General features: G+C 43.8%; 1 non-coding gene across 1 annotated transcript; it reads right to left on the reverse strand.

Annotated features, from left to right (window-relative positions):
* Nucleotides 1–17,876: 17,876 nt before the first annotated feature.
* trnag-ccc (transfer RNA glycine (anticodon CCC)) lies at nt 17,877–17,947 on the reverse strand. Its single transcript has one exon. It is a non-coding gene; the product is annotated as a tRNA-Gly (tRNA).
* Between the last annotated feature and the right edge of the window lie 156 nt (nt 17,948–18,103).

The raw sequence follows: 18,103 nt of genomic DNA on the forward strand, positions 1-18,103 counted from the left end.
AAGGGATGGTGTTGCGGTAAATTCAGCTAAATAGATCCCTGTAACCTGGGTATGGATCAGAATCACATGTTTAAGCATGCAGCCCTCATCTTTAGATGATCAGTAATTCCTATTTTTAGTTAGTTCTCTCCTCTAGGGAATGATCACTGACCTGTTAATGGATGAATATATAACATGGGTCTTTGTCTTTAAGCATGAGGCATGGTTTTATGAATACACCATTTCATTTACATTAGATGCTTGGACACTTGTTTTGCCTTGGGTCGCAACCTCTCGATATAATGTGGGCTTGACTCCTGCAAAGGCAGACTTCACTATTGGCTGTGGTGTCTCCGGGTATCTAGATGCCCGTCCTGATCTGTGAACTTCTTTGTAATAAAACTTTAAACTATACAAGCAAGTTCTGGGTCCGCGGAGAATTCTTCCTTCAACATCATCGACCTCTCGGCTTCCCAGAATATACGATAGTGTTACAGAGGGGGGCTGATCTCCGTGGATCATGTCGGATGCATGAAGAAGAAACAGGAAGTGTCTCAACCTGTTCACCTTCGGGTTTGATGACGTTGCAGTGGAAGGAAAACAGCAGCTAAGTGACTAACAGCGGGTTTCCCTTCGTCATACATAGTTTGCCCTTGAAGTGATATCAGAGCAGCTTTATGTTACATGTAGTGATTTGTTGAATTTTTCCATTTCCGTCTCATATTTCATTAATAACGGTTCCTGGTTCTTCCCGCAGCATCTTGAATATACAAAGTGAGCTCACCACAGTCCATACAAACCTCAAGCTCTAACGCTTTGACTCCACTTACATTCACGTCAATCCCGGTGATATATATTCAAACCTGAAACAAATTACTCACTCCCCCCCAACGACAGGGGTGTCTCGTCCCTGATTGGTGGGCTTGGCTCTCATTTGTCTTTGACACCCCGGCGCCGGCCCGGGCAGCGGTGCCATTCATCTCCCGTGTCACCAGCAGACAGGGGGAGTCACGCTGTGAAAGGAGAAGTCTGGTGCTCCTCATGAACCTCCGTCAGGAACAGGTATGTTCTCTGTCTCGCCGCCTTGTCAGGACCCCACAGGTCTGTCTACGGTATCGACTGTAAAATATACGGTTTGGAGGTTTGTCCGAGAGCGGGCGTTATACTGTCTGAAGCCTGGTGGATATTCTGGTACAGTTTGGTGCATCATTCGCACTTTACAGTGGATTTGAGTGACGACACGTACAGGACGAAGTGACAACAACAAGGTGAATCACGTGACTTCGAGTTAATGAAGCATCCTCTCCCCATATATCAACATTTAAAACTCACATGTTTCACACAGAGTTCTGTTTAAATCAGTTTTTTATTCTTTACCTGGCCGAGTCTCCACATCAGGACGGCTGCTGGAGGCTCGAGAACTGGTTTTAGGTTTCACATTTGATTTAGGTCAAGGGTAGGTTAAGGGGGGGGGGAAGTATTCTAATGATTAGATAGTAGACGTATGCAAAGGTGACAAGGTGAAAGCCAAAAGCGTCTATAGGTCACATACCCTGTCTCCTCCATGTTAATGGATGGGACTTGAGCCTAAAACTAAAATGTCATAAATGCACGACAAAGACAATTTTCTCAAATATGTTTCTTGTCATTTAATATATTTCTTATCTCACTGATGTAAAGGGGGGGCACAACATGATTGACAGCTGGATCTTGACACCGCTTGTTACTGTGCAGACTCCGAATGACATCAGCTGTGTTGGCGTCATTTCTGGACAGCGGGAGGAGGTAGAGACACGTCGTCCATCTTTATAAACAGTTCATAATGTAAAAAATACTCACTACAGCTTTACTGTATATTTTTCATATTATAATTTATTACCAGACTGCATTAATTCAAAATTGGCTGGTGGCCAGGCTGACGTGAGGGAAGCAGAGCAGTAAAGAAGTACAGTATTGGGCGAAGTGTTTATAGTAATTAAGTAAATGTACATGTCAACGAGGGTCCAAAAGTACAAGTCTGTGTTTGTGTATGTATGTGTGTGTGTGTATGCTTGTATCAGTGTATACACATCAGTTAGCGGTCTCATTAGGGTCGTGTACGGTGTCGGGGCTTTGACCTCGTGACCCCGGTCCCCTCGCTCCGTCACCCAACAGTTTGCCCTTCAGCAGTTTCTACTGTAATTAAGTCAAAACCAAACAAATGTGTGACGCCGAATGTTCTGCCATCGCACTGGTCTCCTCAGCAAGATGGAGGCTGGGAGAGGAAAGGGCTCCAAGAAATTCCTCTGTTGCTGATTCATTTTTCATAATAAAATGTTTTCTTAAAGATGACCTTTGAAACATGGGGCGACAAAAAAAAACACTACAGAGAAACCTCAGTGTGTCCTTTTTGTTCTTGTGCATTTGCGTAGTTTCTGCGAGACGGAGACGCCACAGTTTGCCACTTTCTGAAATTACTCGATCCCCAGAATATTGGAAAGGACTCGATGCCCCGTGAAGCCGCATCAAAAGATCCGTCTGTACGTGGCACCGGCTGGAGCCACTTCACGGGGAGATGTCACATGTATGAACCGGGTCCGACGCTCGACGTGAAAATAATTTGAAACAAAGTCAAACTCTCCCTTCGCTCCCCTGCTAATCTTATTGGCTCTGATGTGAATCTGTTCAGCGTTACTCCTGAAGCATTCTTTTGATCCAGGCCAACTTTCCCCAAAAGCATATTTCAGGGTTTTACAGGCACTTTTATAGTCACACCTGGAAATTGCTCCATAAGAGTCTCAAATTGAAATATTACGAGTGTTACAAATCTGCTCAGCTCCCATCAGCGTTGCCAAACAACAATCCTGTAAAATATTTAACAGTTTTAACTCAATTTGGGCCGAAACATCAACGCACAAAACGCACTACTTGGACTCCTGTCTCTCTTCATCCTCACTTCCTCCCCGAACGAGGTGCCTGAGACAAACTCAAAGTTAAACTCCTCTTCTTACCACTGCTTCAATTCTTCAGCAGACGTACTTCAATGCTATAAAAAGACGGGGTTATCTCTCCTTTTAGCCGGAGCCAGAGTAGTTTATGGTCACAGCAGACGCTCTGGATCTCTGCCACGGTGCGAGACGTCTGAAAGGCTCCGAGCTCGCTGGGACTTTCACAACAAGATGGAGACAGAGACAGAGATAGAAAGACAGCGGCCAAAATGTCTTTAACTCTTTAAGCCTTTACCATGGTCTGTGTAGGAAGATGGATGAAGTGTCTCCACCTCCCGCTGTTTTGCAAAAATGAAGCTAAAATATCGCAGATGCAGGAGCTTACATCTTTTGAATCATAAAATCATAAAGTTTCAACCCTTTAACCTCAAAATAACAAAACAAAACTTGCCAGAAAAACACTTAAACATACATAAGTTTGATAGAAATACCTAAAATTACCTAAAAAATGATCTGACATGTACATTGATGTCCCGTCTGCTAACATGGAGGAAGTAGGGTTCAGGACCATACTGCCTCCAGCCACTAGGGGACCATCCGGATGATTTGGCTTCACTTTTGTCGTCCATCTTTATTTACAGTCTCACGCCCTTACTTCAATTTTTAGCTCTGGACTAAAATGCTATAGGAATCAAGACATATGGAATTTACCCGTTAAGTGAGCTTCATGTTCCCACACACACCAGAGAGTCATGAATCAGATGACAATTTGTACTATAGCTAAAAAAAAACAGACATAACAAACATATCCGACATGAATTACAGTCACGATGGGACGTCTATTAATCTCCGCGGCCTGCGACCCTATTCATCAGCGCTTGTTGTCATCGCCGTGTTTGTACTGTATTAGGCAGCGGGCTCTGGTGTCGCACCGCTGTGGAGCTGCTGATGGCTGAGGAATGATAAGTGGAGGGATCAACCTTTGTGGGGGTACGTGGCAGCTAAAGGACCCTCGACCACCGCTAAGCATCCAGTTTCAAGATTTCCGAGGCACACAGAGGCCCATTCACCAGCTCCTTCTCAACGTGGAGTAAATATAATCACATTTGTGCTTCACATGCACAGGTGGCTCGGGGCTGGGATATCCCACCACAAGCTCACACTGACATATGGGAACCCGACCGCAATAACCATGTTCCATTCTTTTCCATCGACTCTAAGAAATGCTCAAGGACGTACACAGATTTCCTTTGTGGGAAAATAGTTTAATTAGGAACCCAAAAAAAGAGAATAAAAAGGGGCCAAAGAGTTGAACCGAAATGTGATGGACTGGTTTATGAATTTGATTGAGATGCAATCAGTTTTTAAATGCAGCCTCTTAACTATGATGCAATAGTTTGGCACAACACTAACATAGTTAAGTAAAAGGTGATGAAATCTGTCAACTAGCATTTCTAAAGTTCACCAATTAAGACTCTGAACCTCGTTAAATTCAATCAAATCCAGATATTGTTTAGAGGGTAAATTAGTGGGTTTATAGTTGTTTAGAGTTGTTTATTGTGCTCATTCACTATGAATGAGTGATATCGTGCAGACACTAGTAAACCAGGTTGATCCGTGTGCTAATCAAGAGACTTGGAGTACTCAGTGGAAAGATTCTTGAGCAACTGAAAAGGTAAATAAAGATTCAACACAAACAAACGGCTGCAAACACTCACAGAGTCACTTTATTTATTTTTTAAACCAACATTCTTGTCAAAGAAGAGATGATTTAAAAAGGCATGTGTTGGCCGTTGGCTGTTGGTCGTCGATAAGCATTTGATATCTCTCACACGCAGTAAAGTGTATTAACTCTGGCGGCTTCGTGGTTTTTTCCTCCAGAGTTCTGTTTGTACTTCAAAGGCTTGGCGCCATACATACACACAAAAATCGTCTTAACTCCAGGACACTGTGTACGAGGTCCAAATCTGCATTTGCCCACCCTGGCAACTAAAGATAATGATTACGCAAGAGGGAAGATTGCTTTTAAAGTATGTTGAGACCAAGAAAGTCTCAAACTGACGTGGCTAACTGAAGACCTGGGTTTTTTCTTTGCATTCCGCACCTGATCGTCTTCATCCGAACGTTCCAGGTCTATCTCCTGATCACTCTCTCAGGTTCTGGCTTCGGGTTCTGGCTTCAGGTTGTGATCTGTGTTCCCAGATGAGCGTGAAGCGCAGCTGGAAACAGGATCTCACGCCGATTCTTCTTCAGACTTCTCCTCCTCCACCACCTCACTTTTTCCGTCCCTAAGAGGAGAGTCAGACACATTATAAATCCAGTCCTCACTGCGCTGCAAACAAAGGTCGGTCTAAAGAGCACGTCTGTATTTTCTCAGTCCAAGGAAGTGCATTAGAAAATCGTGGAATTAGCATTCACTCTCAACCTCTCCATTTCCGCCACGCTGCTGTTTGTTTGTGCCGCTCAAAGGTCCACGTTGCCATGGCAGCTATCTGCAGTTTTCATTTGCCACTTCATCACCTAGCCGCACTTTGTGGGTCTGCAGATATAATTTCCTTTTATGCTGCTGATTTTATGGTCGGCTTTGCTGTTTTGCTTCCCCCTGATGTGTTGTTCCCTCAGAAAGTGATTGCTTGGTTCTGTTTGTGGGCTGAATATCTCTGAAGAAACAAACCATGAAGTGAGCACTTGAGAAGTGTCGTGCAGAGACCTTTTCAAAAGAGATGATCAGAGACAGGTGGAGGCCTCACGCTGTAGCTGGATGAAAATTGCCGTTCTTGGCTGAGAGCTTGACATTTAACAAATACAGTTACGTCTTCCAGTACGTTGAGAAACAAAGACAGACGATGCATCTTTGTTTCCTCCTGTTGAAAACAAATCCTCCTGTAGAACAAAAATGAAGCAGCCCGTGTCCCGTCCACTAACACGGATGAGGTGGGGCTCAGGACCTATACAGCAGCCATTCACAGTGGCTTGGCTTCACGTTTGTGGAGCTGTCATCTCGTCCATCTTTACATCGAGTCAATGGCACCCACATGTTTTCACACCTGTAGTTTTCTCAAGACCCAGGAAAGAAATTTAAGATGGTTTCCTTTCAGCCTTTTTCTACTGCATGCTCGCACTGACTTTGTCTAAGGGCAAAAATAGGAGTAACTGGACTAACTGTTCTGCAACGTCAGCACATTTTCATGAGAAAATGCAATTTTCGGAGACTGACGGGTCACGACCCACATTATTGCTTTAATCGTTAAGACTCCAACCGGCCCCTTTATATTTCAGAAATGCTGATTAAGAGGAGTTTCGGGACAAAAAGCATTTTCCCACCGTAGGACAGATAGACAGAGTTCATCTGACGGCTTTGACTCCAGTACAGATGAACAGAACGGGGGGGTATTGAACCAAGGTTGATAGCCAAACCAAACAGGTGAGGCGTGAAACCACCCTGAGGTGTCGGGATGTTTATAAAAAGGACCAGTTCATGGAGGGCCGTCCGAACTCGTCTCAAGCCCAAAGTGTTAATACGCCTCCCGTCTCTTTACCTGGAAGGGATATGAGTCTCTTCTAAAGGCGTTCATTGTACTGCACTCAGCTGTACACACACACAACCCTGATGGAACCTGTGTGAAGAATAAAACAAGAAGTTGAAACTCTGCTGAGTGACCTACTCAGGAAGAGGTGGCCCTGACTGTCAGATATTATATTTCTTAAAGTTACAAAAATTGACGTTTGACAGTTGTGACAGAAGTTTCCATTTCGGGAAAACCCCCACTTTTGGGAAACACGGTGAATGAATGTTTTAGTTGCTGTTTGTGATATGTGCTTTTTAAAGCTGTACACGTCAAATATGATTTCTCCACGTGAACGTTCTGCCCTCTGTAAAGATGAAGAAAGTATTTTTTATTATTCTTTTCATGCCCTGGGGTCTGTTAGCACCTTTTTTATCATCCCAGCCGTGTTTATATTTTCTGCAAGAGCACAAGAGCTGCAGCCACTGACCTACAGCGGATTGTTTACACGTCAGAACGGGCCTGATAAGTGATTCTTATCCTTCACCCTGGTCGTGTATATTTCCCACTGTGGTTTTGATATATGTTTTTGCTCTGCCTGCCTGTTTGAACCACGCAGATGACAGAACACCACCGGGCAAATGGTAAAATAAATAAAAAAATGATAAGAACATAAAAAAAAATTTTTAAAAACCCTTTGTTTCAGTTGGCTCCCAGCGAGGCCACATCACTTGCAAGAGCCGTATGGAAGTGAATGACATGTGCAGCCAGCGAGCTGATAAACATTCCTCTTTGAAAACGCTCGCCTCCTCCTGCCGACGGGGGAAAAAAGGTTCCATGTTGACGATGGAGCATGAAGTGGATGTGGCGCTTTTCCTTCTTAAAACAAAATGAAAACCGCAAATATCACTTCAACGCACATGAAGAGAATTCGCGGCTTCGCCTCATTCCTCCCGTTGGCAAAGCCCGAGCCACTGAGAACAGGAACTTCCTGGCACGGCCGTGTTATTGTTGCAAGGAATGAGTGGGGGGGTGCGCCAGGTACATCGAGCTAGTTCAATAAAGCCTTTGACCAAAAACAGCAAATTGTGCAGGAAAAGATTGAGAGCGAGCCAACCCTGTGCCTGGGAGTGCCCTTGAATATTTAGCTTGTCCTTCGGTGTATATTCTGTCTATGACTACTTGCAGCTATGCAGGAGAAATGGCAACAAATGGGTAAACTGTTGAAAGACAAAGGTTTTAGCAATAACTCATGTACATTTCCATAGAAACCAGACTACGAGCAATTAAGTTCATGGCTCAGTGGACGCAGACCCCGTCCAGTAGTGGGGGGGGGCGGGGCGGAGGAGATAGGATGTGCCAGGAGACTGTATCGCTCCCCAAATCTCAGGTTGGATGGTTCAAGCCGTGCAAGTCGTTCCCAGAATGTCCTTTTTTCCATGTGGTAAGACTTAACCTCACATGAGATTTGAGGGGTATTTGTTTTCACCTACTGTCACGTTGATGGCTCGCCCAAATGGGACGGATCACGTCCGAGTGCCAAAAGCCGCTGTCACGTCTTCACGCCACTTTAGAGAAGACATTTCCAGAAGGTAAACACAGAACCGTGCGGAGGCCAGCCGAATACGGAATATGCACGTGGATGTTTAGAGAAATATTCCAGGCGCCTGTTTTTGTGTGGATATCTCAACAATCTCCCGAGTGTTTTTCACGACACAGCGATCCCAGATGTCCGGCGCTCTCACTCCAACCCGGTCTGGGACACACGCCACTGTTTGGGTCCTAAGAACCACGGCTTCCCCCCCTTTTCAAGGCGAACGCGCTGTTTATATGGGCCGTGCCAACTGGAACGGTGATTGCAGGCCACTGGTTTATTTTAATTAGCCGTGGAGAGCAGTTCCGATGGGTTCGAAAGTGACTCACTCCCTATTCACCGAGCCGCACTGTTGCCCTTTGAGGTCAGCTTTTATTTCAGATTAGTGAAAAGGAGGGGCCATCCCTGCTGCTGGGCCATGTGTCGCATACTGTATGTGTGTGTGTGTTTGTGTGTGTGTGTGTCTGTGTGTGTGTGCATCAGTGTGTACATCTTGTGTGTGAGACTGAGGCTACACGGCTCAGCAAAGTGAAAATTGAATTAACAGCACCAGAGCATGTATTTTCTCGCTCTTATCACTTGTAAAGAAATTACTTTCCAACCAGACTTGGTGCTGCAGCGGAGTTTGGTTTTATGGAAATATTTACATGCTCCGCAAATCACCTCTGCTCTTTAAATATGCTCTCCACCTGCTGAAGGTAATTTCAGATGGCACGCTGTCTACAAGCCAATTAGAGTTGAGAGAAATTGCTTTACACACAAGAGCAAATAAATCCAGTGCAAGTCTGTCGCCGCTCTTAGAAGAGCACAACTTTAATTCTACATTTTGTTTGTTTAAGTTTAAATGTTCAGATGAACTAGTGACTCGCAGGTAAGAACTTTTTATTCCAAGTTTGAGACATTGCCGTTGATTTCTGGAGCTTTAAATCAAACCGTTGCCCTGAAGTGATGGACGGTTTCCACCCCCTCTTTAATGAACAAGTCAGAGACTAAAAACAGATGTCACTTCTCTGGTTGGACGGTTTTTCACATTAGCAGAAGTGGCTGTTTGACGTCCTGTGTTCAGCGGGTGACAGATGATATTTGTCCTGTTTTCTCCACAGCATCTTTTCAATCCTATCATTTAAAAGACATCATTTGTTTTATTGTGGTCTCGATTTTGTCACATCATTAGGTCCCAGGCTCGTATTAAGATGCTTTACTTTGTTAGGTCTGTATCGTGTTTATTCTTATACGTTTACATTCACATTATCTTATATCTCTTCCATAAAATGTATATAGGTTCATGATTTTGAGAGAATCATGATCATCAGTGAACCAATGGAATCTTTTGAAGTATAATCGTTACTCAGGGGTTGTATTTCCAAAACAAGGAGCTGCTAATAATTTCTCTCATGTTTTTGTCGTGTTTGAAATTTGTATAGTATAGTTTAGTATACTGGGATTTATTGAGAGGGGGCGGACCTTAAAGAGACAGGAGCTATAATCAAGTTTTTCAGACAGAGGCTTAAAGAGGAGCTGCAGCGATGGTCAATCTGAGGAAAGTTATGTGTTTTCTGAACTTAACAGCTTGTAAACCTTCTTTATAACACAAAATATAACTATTAAACTGACTATGTGCAAAATCTGTCTCCTTTGTGAACGTTTTGATAGTAATGTCTTTGTTTCAAAGGTATGTCACACAACCTTTTACCACTGCGGTATCAGAGGAGGAGAGCGTTTCTCCCTCTGTGACACCGGCAGATTGTTTCCACCGCCTCTTTGGCAGAGTGCTTTAAGTGAATCCGGCTGATTCGAAACACATGAGCTGCCTACCAGAGTCCAAGCCTCCGATTCAAACCCTGGTAAAGATGAGGTGCAGTCACGTCGGCTCCCTCAGTACACAAACAACACGACTTATCACGTGGCATCGGGTTTCCGTTGTGTACATGTGCAGTGGCTTGGTGTTTGGACAGAGCTGAGTGAAACCGCAGTGGACTTTTATTTCCTCGGCCAAAAAGATTCAAACCGATATCCTTCATACTTCCTGTAATTTTAATTCCTGCCCTCTCCATCTGTACCTCTCTGCAACCTCCGATTTGTTGTTTAGACATTGTGTGTGTGTGTGTGTCTCAGGCGTGGGAGTGTGTAACAACTCCATGTAATAAACTGACTTTCCATCGCAAACCACTGAACGTGACATTTCACTTTCTCACAGCCCCAGCGAGGAGCCGTAACTGGATGACAGGCCCCATCCAACACACACTCGTTACGCCCGGTGAAATGCTAAATTGATATTGTGTGCCGGGTTGTGTGGGAAAGACGACTCCAGCGGTGTCATTCCTACTTTGCTCTTTTACTGGTGAGGAAAAACAGGCCAGTGACCCGGGCGGCTCGGCGGAGCACCTTTTAAACACTCACAACTGTTATAAGCTGCAGCTGCACGAGGATCAGTTACATTCTTTATCTCACCTTGTAGAGCGTTTTGCAATGAGAACTATAAATTGTCAGGCTTTGCGCTGCCTGAGAGCGACTGTTTGTGTATCTGTGGTGTTTGTGTATCTGTGGTGTGTGTTGTGTTTTTTATCTCTCTTTTTCTCACACTGGCTTCAAATTAATTTTCTCACAGCTGTTAACAGACGTGGGAGGGGGAAAAAAGCGGGTGTAATTATTAAAAGCCGACAGGGGGGAGGTTACATGCAACAGAGAGGAAGAAGCCAAAAGCACAGAGTGAAGGTTCTCCGGGGAAAAAGAAAGAGAGACTTACAGGCACACGGCAATTTGAGGAATGGTTTAAACCTTTCTAGTTAAATCACTAATTTTGATGAAGTCATTAGGGTTACATAAACACCTTTTAACAGGAGTAAGAATGAATAAAATGTGGACTTAAATAAGTCTACCGGAGAAACAGTTCACTGAAGGATAAGAAGGCTCTTCTGAGAAAACCTCAAAACAAACCGGTGCAAATCGGGTTTTTTTGTTGTTTGCTTCTGGCGTAAACAAGAAAAATGTGAATAAATTGAAAAACTTGACACTAAGGGAGGTGATATGAAAAGAAAAATTGTAACAAACGATATAGGTGATTATCATGATTCATTTCAAGTTTAAGTTAACGTAAAATCTGATTAAATTGTTAAAACAGTGGCAATTATTGTGGTTTTAATTCTTATTTATGGGCAAAGAAAAGAAAAACAAAGAAAGAAATTATATTTTGTATTGTTTCCAGCCTTACTTGAAACCCAAAAGATATGCAACACTACCTCGTTACTGATACCAAAAGAAAATAGCTATCTTGGAGAACCTGTTAATTCATATCAGTCAATAAAATTCCGTCATCATTTCCCGAGGAAAAACTGCCAACGCTCACGATAACTTCATTTCTCCCTCCATATCCATTTCAGACTTTACGAAATGCATATCAGCCATGTGAGCCGGGGACCCGACAGATTTATCACAGTCCAACTGAAATAATGTGAAGAAGAAATATTGCGGGAATGTTAAACGCAGCGGACCCGAGTCTGAGGGTCAGTGAGAATATTCACGCGGCTCCTGCTTGTGTCAGGTTCTATTTGTTTTACAGCAATAAGTCGAACGGTAATCACCTGATAATGAGTCCAAACGTCAGAAGGGACAAAGGAATGTCAGTAGTCAGAAAATATTCGCCTTTTGTACCGCAAACAGTTTTTCGATTCCTGACTCATCCAGCTTGGCACATTAAAGTAACGGCCCACACGCGGAAACAATTATGGGAATAACGTGGGGTGTTTTAACAGCTGTAGACTGGGGGAGGGGGGGGCAGGGCGAGAAGCTGCGGGACTCAATGAATCGTGCAATGACAAGAGAGGAGAGACACCTATCACAATAGTTACAAGCATCTCAGTCACAGATGACAGGAGGGAAAAAAAGGTACGTGTCAATATCAAACCAGTCAGAAAAGAGAGTTCTTGACGTAGCCGTCGGTTTCTGGAGCCAGACGACGGTTCAGTGAGATGAGTTCATCTGAGTTGTTCTCCTCCAGACGCCGACACATCTTTGGCACAGCTGTCCTCAGAAAGGTCGAACCTCGGGACATCTTCACGTGAATGTGAAGCATTCAATATATAAAGTCCTTTTTAAAAGGCATTTGACAGTTGACAGGTGTATGTATTTGTATTGAAGTAGTGCCAAGAGTCAGTTTGGAAGACTGGCACCCTTCTCATGTGAGTGTGCTACATATGAAGCTAAAGTGGGCAAGCTTAGCTTAGCATAAGTACTGGGAATGGGGCAAACAGCTAGCCTAGCTGTGTAGTACGATTGTAGTAGGCAAAATATCCCGTCTTGTGTAATTTATCTTGTGTCCTTTAACTTTTTAAGCTTTGCCAATGTCACGTCCACCAACATGGAACAGGGAGGGTTTATGACCTATGCTGCAGCCAGCCACTAGGGGGAGATCAAGACAGTCAAGATTGCAGTTAACCTGTCATTTCAATCCTAATGCTTAACTGAGCTAATCACCTGTTGGCCCAAACTTCATCTAAAGCCGGTCAATGAAACAAGACCAACAAGATCAATCCTTCAATGGAATACAGGGATAAAAATAGTTTATCAATTTTTCTTTGTTAAGCAGGAGGTGCAGAATCCTTGTCTTCCTCATACAACACACTCTGGTGGACCCACAACCGATACTACTCTCACCACATGAGCCCCTGGGAACAGCACATCAGACGCTTCACTCCATGACCCAAAACATCTGCTGCTAATACGGGTCAGTATTATCCCCAGGTCTCCAGCTAAAAGGAAAAATCTGCACATGACAACTAAATGAAAAACACAAAAGGCATGAATCAACCAGGCTGCATGTGATTCCCCAGCACTTGTAACAACACGGTGGAGAGCCTGCTGAGCTGTGAGATATCGAGACCAGGACACCCGTTGGTTCTCGTGGGCTCCAAAAAAGGCTCTTCCTGGGCCGGGGGGGTCAAGTGAGGAGAGAGAGTAACAGTCCCACAGAGCGTTGACCGAACAAACAGCCGTCAAGTTATCATGTCTGGAGAGTGGTATTTGTTGTGACTGTTGTTTGGTGGGTTACAGAGAGATGCACTCGGCAGCAGGGTAAAAGAGCAATCAACATTTTTAGAAGTAGCCTGAATATTCTGGGTGGGATCTGCTTTAATGCAACAATATGCAAAAATAGCAGCTTCAGAATCAATTAGATGGTTCAGTGACTTAGGATCGGGAGAATTTTGAAACTCACATATACGACCTCTGCAGACATTTTCAGACACGAACTCCGGAAATGGCTTCGGACCTTCCACGAACTTTCACAGGATATTGTCCGGGCATCGACCCTTATAACCAAATGTGACTTTTTTCACCCTGAGATATTTGTTTATTGGTTGTTTTAAGTTGCTTTAAGAATGTAGAAAGATTCTGTATTGAATCACTTACTGGGCAACAACATCCATCAATATTCCTATTCATTGTTATGCAAGGGAAGCAGCAGCTCATCTCAAGCTTCAGTTCCTTCACTCGATAAAACACATCATCTCAGATGCAAAAGACCCCTTAAAACTTAGATGCTCTCTGAGTGTGTGTGTGTGTGTGTGTGTGTGTGTGTGTGTGTGTGTGTGTGTGTGTGTAACTGTGTAACTGTGTGTTTGTGTTTCCACCGCAAGCCATGAATACCTTTGCTTATCAGGTACCATGACCCCTCCGAACAGCAAGAGCTCTGCTGCTTTCAGGATTCAAAGCAGCCAAACATCTGTACTTGACCTGAGCGAGTGGCTAATTGTTTCAGAGACGGCGATTAAGTGCATGAGTCCGACTATGAGGAGGAGCACTGATAGAGATGTCCATTAGGCGTCCTGAGCCCTCTCCCACACTGTGTCAGCGAGCACTTTAAATAGAAACACTTGGTATTGTTGCCAGTCAAACGTTTACTGTTTAGGACAGAAGTCAGAGACACTATTGTCCCGTAAGTCAAACTGTGTCTCTTATCCACGGCTGCAGCTCTGGTCCTGTTCAAGTGGTTTGTTCTTCTTCTTCTGCCGTGCACTGAGACCTTTGGACTCGTTACAATTCATTTTCTGTTCATGTTGTGGCAGGAAGTCGAGTCAGATGGCGTTTGCCGTAACTTTCCCTCCGTGAATTGCCTGCTTGTTCCAAAAGGTGCCGCCCCCCCCCCCCCCCTCTCCTCCCTCAGACGATACGAGTCTACTGACCTTCCCCTAAATAGGGAAGTTTATGCAGTTGACCTTCGACTTTTACGTCCCCGTATTTATGTCTGAGAAAATAGAGAAATTATGACACTTAACACTGTCGCCTACATGTGTCTGGAGCTGCTCTGGGAAAGACTGGGGGCCATTGAGAGCTCGGGGTCAATCCGTGACGCCCTCTTTCCTCGTTTAATACTGACACACTCCAACACACTCACAATGCATTGCCATAAAAAACTAAGAGATACAGTATTCAAATGGATTTTTAAAGCCAGTTATTAGAGTAGTTTCATACTCGTTTGAAGTTAAGCGTATATGTCTTTTATGAGCCTTTGATTTAAATAATATAAAGAAAGAAAAACTTATTATTTTTACATTCAAATTACAAGAATTACTAGATTATTCATAAATAATAGTGGGACGTGACTCACAGAAAAGGAGATGAGAAACTGCAGATGATTGCTTGACTCATTCAGGTCTATTAACAGTTATAGTGCGCCCCCTAGAGGACAAAATGTAAACCAAAGTGCAGCCTGTGAATAATGGCACAGTGACATCCAACTTGAAATACAATAAACGCCACTGCCTCAGGTGTTAAAGCACCGATGTGTTTAATTTAGCTTTTTGATTGTTTTTCTAAAGGTCTTTTGTATAGACGAGGTTTTGCAGATGGAGAATAATCTCTTTGCAATTATCAAAATAAATTCCAGATGTCAGGCTGTAAAGACAGATGGTCTCTCGGCACAATCACTCAAGTCATAAATGCAGAAAAAAGCGGCTCAAACTTAATGAAACAAACACAAACAAAATCAAGAGTAGGGGGAAACAAATCTTTGTGTCTTTACAGCTGAGTTACACAATGGCTCTTTGACATCAACCATTAGGTGTCAGCTCTCCAGCTCGTGTCATTGCTCTCTGACACTGAGCTCTGAGTCACATATGAGCAACAACTTTCCCTCTGTCATCTGTTGGGGGTTAGTGTTGCTCCCGAGGAGCCAGCGTTGGGCCTGTTTGATCGTCTTCCTGATGTGTGGTCACAGCCGTTTCACTCGTTTCTCTGGCTCAATCAAGAGGCGCTTGGACGCAACGGGGTCCAACTCCAGAAAACAAGGAGCTGCCGGCTGCAGCGTCATCCACCGAGACCCAATCAATGAGCAATCAGATTCCCTCTTATCTAGTTGGCTTCGGCTGGATGTGGATGTTAATCAGTCCCATATCTCAGTAATGGTGTTCCTGTTAATTGCCTCCCTTCGTTGTGGCTGTATATTCCCTCTGTGCGTCTGATCTCTATCGGCAAATGAGGTCAGAAAGTCACGTGACGTCTTCCAGCCCTGATGACTCCGAACAGGCTAAGGTTGGAAACAGCTCTGTCCTCAGATCAAGGCACTCGTCTGTCGGCTCTCGTTGCTCATTAGGATCCTTGTTTCGGCCTCAGTCTTCCAACAGGTCCGGGGGTACAGTGCTGCACGTGACTATCAGAGCACGTGTTCCACAATGGGGAGGTTCAGTCACTGTTCTTATCGTGAGTCAGTTCCCCCTGAGACCGCTGGGATTTACATATGCACTGAGCCTCTGCATCTGATGCCCGTCTCGTTAGACCTGGCGACGGTGTGATATCTGAACAGCTCCGGGCGAAGCAGCCGCCGTCTGAGTGACATGCAAATACAAGGTAATGCAGATCAGAATCTGGTTAATCACATTCTGCACCATGACTGACGTGGACCGACCTGGCCCGGTGCTAGTCAAGAGCGTGTTAGGAGTTCACGCATGCTGCTGACACAGCATGACGAAAACTGAAACATTTATTTGACAATATGAACTATGATGCAAATATGAGCCTTTGAAGCTGGAGGTCCATGTTCCTCAAAGGTCGGCCGGGTCGTAACCAATCGTCCCTTTGTCACCTTCTCCCCAACCTCCAACCTCCAACCCTTAAACCTGCACCGTGAGGGGGGGGGGGGGGGTTAACTGTCACTTCTTTCAAGCTGCTCCTCATGCATAAGTAAACCTTCACCCTCCTCCCCGACTGAACCCTTGGGCCTGATGCAAGGAGCATGAGGTCTAAGAGCATTCCTCTATGAAGACTTTCCCTTTTCTAACTTTGCTTTGATTTCACGCTCATTCCCCCCCTGCAGCTCGGCCTGTCCTGGACGAGACTGTGCTGCCTGATGAAGCTGAGCTGAGGTGGTGGCATTGTCTCACTACGTCACAAAAACAAAGGGGCGGGGTGAGGAACGATGCTATTATCCCCAGTTTTCTGCCGAGCAAATCAAATTAGCAGCAGTGTCCTGCTAGAAGACATTGTCTGAAGTGGGACGTCTTACCCAGTCACTGCTCCTCATAATCCTTTGTTCCTCGGAGCTGCCCAGCTGTTGTGCTGCTGCTGCTGTCAGAGCAGAGGACCTTCCCTCCATGATCTTCAACCTCCTCGGCCCTAATGATGCCCTCCAGGCACCGGGGCTATAGGGCAGGTGGCGGGGGGGGAAAGGTCGCCCTGGACGGGACAGACTCCTCACACTCGGACGACCTCACTCATCTCGTTTGATGTACGGCACAAGTTAAAAGTCCAGAAAGATTTGTGGTCGCTTCAGTGGTGAAGACGGAGGGAAAATATATGGATCAGAATAGGCTTTTGAGAGAAATGAAGAAAGCTAAGACAACTATATCTGTTGGACTATGAGAAAACATGCTTGAAAAAGCATCTGTTTTATAATAGAATAAATACTGCAAAAATATGAAAATACTACCATTTTATCTTATTTTAAGTTTTCATGCAATCATTAATCAAACTATAAAAGGAAACGAGCTAAACTTGCAAAAGACTGTTAATTAAATCTGTCCTCTTTCCCATCATAACCTGAATCTTTACATGGAAACTCAGCTTCAGAAAAAACGTCTACATAAATAACTATTATTAACTAACCTAAAAGTTAGGCTTAAACTCTGAAATAATGAAGTAGGAAGGAAGTAAAGTAAACCGAAATTACATAAATACCCCCAGAAACCACACAAAATGATACAATACTGACCCCTAGAGGAGTTTTGATTAAACATCACATTATTGAAGATTGAAAAAACAAAACACCCCATTGTGCAGTCGTGAGAGTTTGGATGACACATTATAATATGAAAACACATTCATGGCACAGCCTTTGTTTGAGTTGAGTAAGAAAGTCATTTCATATATTGCAATTTACATTTGTGTACAAAAATGTTTTGCCTACATCAGTATTAGATTCGTAATTTTTAAAAAGGATTGTCTTCCCTTTTTTTTAACAATACACAAAATCAAATATGGACGATGCAAATGAAATGTAATTGATAGAAGAAAGAAAGTTTCAGAGCATTTTTGTCCATCGTGCATTGGAGAGATTTTTGAAAACTTTAGTTATTTCTCCCATCTGTTGATATAGTTGTTGACTTTAATATAGTCTATGAATTACGGGCTTTTCAAACAAAATCTGTTTATTTAGGTTATTCAGGTACTCTAATTGACATCACATTCAAATGGTTTATACTGTCTTTTTTGATAAGACAAAAAGATATAGAGCATAATACTTGTATCTCATCACCAAGATCACAGACTCTTACAGATTATTACATGAGTTGTCAGTCCAACAAATATACATCATGATCACTGGAATCAAGAAAATCACAGGTTCTCAGATGAACCTGTAGAACTGGGAGCAAAACACAGTGCGCCGCCCGGGAATCGAACCCGGGTCGCAAGAATGGGAATCTTGCATGATACCACTACACCAGCGGCGCAGATGATCACTAGCCTTTCTTTACACTTTATATAGATAAACAGGAAATGCACAAAAACGTAAGAATTGTCTTCCTTGATTTGTGTTTATTGTTGTGTGGTTGTAGATTTGTGTGTGTTGTTGTTTTGAATCGATGTGAAAGCGAGTTAGTGAATAA

Source organism: Limanda limanda, chromosome 21, assembly GCF_963576545.1.
Source record: "Limanda limanda chromosome 21, fLimLim1.1, whole genome shotgun sequence".
Taxonomy (NCBI): domain Eukaryota; kingdom Metazoa; phylum Chordata; class Actinopteri; order Pleuronectiformes; family Pleuronectidae; genus Limanda; species Limanda limanda.